The following is a 2,986-nucleotide window of genomic DNA, read 5'->3' as shown; positions in this document are numbered from 1 at the left end:
TAAAAATATATTGTATGTTCTTTCTTTTCATTAGCAGTACCCCATGTTTTGACTTATTTAACATAACATGACGACCTACACCTACACACTACATCAGTATGCTATGACATAACAAAGTGTTTGATGAAATAATTGAATATATGTGGCTTCAGTCTTACTCAACCTTCTCCCTGCCAGGCATTCAGAACCTGCATCTCAAACAACAGCTAGCTTTTCATATACTGAAGCTATGTTGTTCGGTGCAGATCACAAAACGTTTGCAGGCTGTAAAATGGGAGAGGCACTGCACTGCCTTTTAGTTTGAGCCTGTACAATCAGATAAGCACGCTGCGCCATTTGAATGTTGCAAAGTAACCACAGATCTAGGCCTAAACCTAGAATGGAGCTGGGCGCCTTTCTTTCAGGTTTCAACAGTGGGCGTTGGGGGTGCTCCCCCTCAAACGTGTGACTCAAACAATGTGCTAGCTTTTCATAAAGAAAAAACACACAGAAGCTGTGATGTTAGGTGCAGATCACACAAAACGTTTGCAGGCTGTACAACGTGAGATGAGCTGCACTGCCTTTTAGTTTCAAGCCTATAAAAAAAGGCATGCTGTGCCAATGTCTGGTTGCAAAGCAACCAGAGATCTACACCTAAACCTAGAATGGAGTTTTTGCGCCTTTTTCTCAAGGCGTCAAGTGTGCTCCACCAAAAATGTGAGTTGCTCACAGCAGAAATCAGTGAGCACTCAACACTCAGCAACGCAAAAGCAGTGTATAAAATTCTCTTGCTTCCCATTGAGAACAACGACAAAATGGCAGATCCCAGCTGTTAAAAAGCGCTTTGTGATCTGGCCTGTGCCATCCAAACTTTTCTCTGCCTTGTATTACTTGTATCCACTACCAAAACAGATTTCCAGATTTTGACATTTTTATGACATCACACACTGAAAATAATGCATCTAAAACTAAGTAATAGATATTCATCGTAACTGATATAGCGAGTTCTAAAAAAGTGCTGTCCAAAGCCTTTTTTTATCGAATGCTTTATTCCATGCTTCATCTAAATGTAAGTATTCATTGGCCTTAATTCTCAGATGCAGATTATAGCTGTGTATTCATTTCCTCTATAATGCACATAATGCACTCTGGGAATGGTAAAGTGCATTATATCACAGAGCAAACAGGGCGAATGCAGACTCTCAGCTCATTCCCATACATACCCTAATTACGATCACTTCACCTAAACGTTGTGGATAATCTGCTGCCTTAATTTATTCACTGGACAATTCAACAAAGTCAAAACAAATTAATTGCATGTTCTGTGAATTATAGAACATGCCAATAAAGGCAAAAACAAATAAACATATAGCACATTCATAGGGGCATTAATTAGGTTTATAATGACAAGGACACATTTCTGAACAGATTTAGCATCATCTTTTGCCATATGTCACCGCATCTACACAAACGACTCACAACGCCACACAAATACACAATGAGAAATAAATCCCATCATCATTATGACTTAATTTAGTAGCAGTGGACGCTGTGGGAGACGCAGGGAATAGATCAATAAATAGAGCTGTTTGCCGAAGGATGTTCATAGCTTGTCTTCTTTTTCGTTACATTGATGCATCCGGTTAATCTAATTTTTTATTCTGTTCGGTTTGTGTTTGAGTCCTGTCCAAGTCGTACTTGGGTCATTACATACAAGACTATGGGCCCTATTTTAACGGTCTGAAACGCAAGTGGGAAAGCGCAAGTAGCTTTGTGGGCGGTTCTACGGCGCTATCGCTATTTTACAGGCGGATAAATGACGCTTGCGCCGCGGCGCAAGTGTCAAAAGGGTTGGTCTGAAGCAGCCTAATTACCCGTAGGTGTGGTTTGGGCGTAACGCCTCGTTTCCACATACGTACATTCTCGTATGCGATCCAACCGTCTCCGACCGAAAGTCCATTCATTCCTATGTGATTCTCCGTAATGTCCGTTTTTCCTCCGAGACTCCTCCCCTCCGTAAAATTTCTGTCCGGTATGTCCGTAATATACGTTCAAAAAAATTAACTTTCGCCGTCGTTTTACGGAGATACCGTATGAAAGTTTTTATGTTTTTCACAAAACTTGTAGGCTAAGTACCTTGCAGGCCAAACTCCTCAGCGATCTCTTTCCAAGCCTGTTGGTTTTGTTTTTTATCTCTGTATATGTCGATCCTCATGTTCCAAAGTACCGGTCTCCTATCCGCTTATCCAGGGTCGGGTCGCGGGGGGAGCAGCTCATGCAGGGGGCCCCAGACTTCCCTTTCCCGGGCCACATTGACCAACTCTGACGGGGGGATCCCGAGGCGTTCCCAGGCCAGTGTTGAGATATAATCTCTCCAACTAGTCCTGGGTCTTCCCCGAGGTCTCCTCCCCACTGGACGTGCCTGAAACACCTCCCAAGGAAGGCGCCCAGTGGTTCTCCTTACCAGATACCCGAACCACCTCAGCTGACTCCTTTCTAAGTAAAGGAGCAGCGGCTCTAATCCGAGTTAGGGAGACGCCAGCCACCCTTCTGAGAAAACTCATCTCGGCAGCTTGTACCCGCGATCTCGTCCTTTCGGTCATCACCCAGCCCTCATGACCAAAGGTGAGGATAGGAACGAAGATCGACCGGTAGATCGAGAGCTTTGCCTTGCGGCTCAGCTCTCTTTTCGTCACAACGGTGCGGTAAAGCGAACGCAATACCGCCCCCGCTGCTCCGATTCTCCGGCCAATCTCACGCTCCATAGTACCCTCACTCGCGAACAAGACCCCGAGGTACTTACTCCTTCATTTGGGCACTCATTTCCTACCCGGAGTAAGCAATCCGCTGATTTCTCCTAACATCTTTTGTCCGTAAATAAATTCATGCCCGTACGTAAAACACTAGCGACTCCTTCCGTAAATTTACGGAAGCACGGACACGAAAAACATACGTATGTGGAAACGAGGCGTAACGTGCAACAAACCAATGAGAGTGCCAGCTCCCA

The sequence above is a fragment of the Gadus morhua genome, chromosome 10 (assembly GCF_902167405.1).
Source record: "Gadus morhua chromosome 10, gadMor3.0, whole genome shotgun sequence".
NCBI classification, from domain to species: domain Eukaryota; kingdom Metazoa; phylum Chordata; class Actinopteri; order Gadiformes; family Gadidae; genus Gadus; species Gadus morhua.
Note: the sequence above shows the minus strand (reverse complement) of the source record.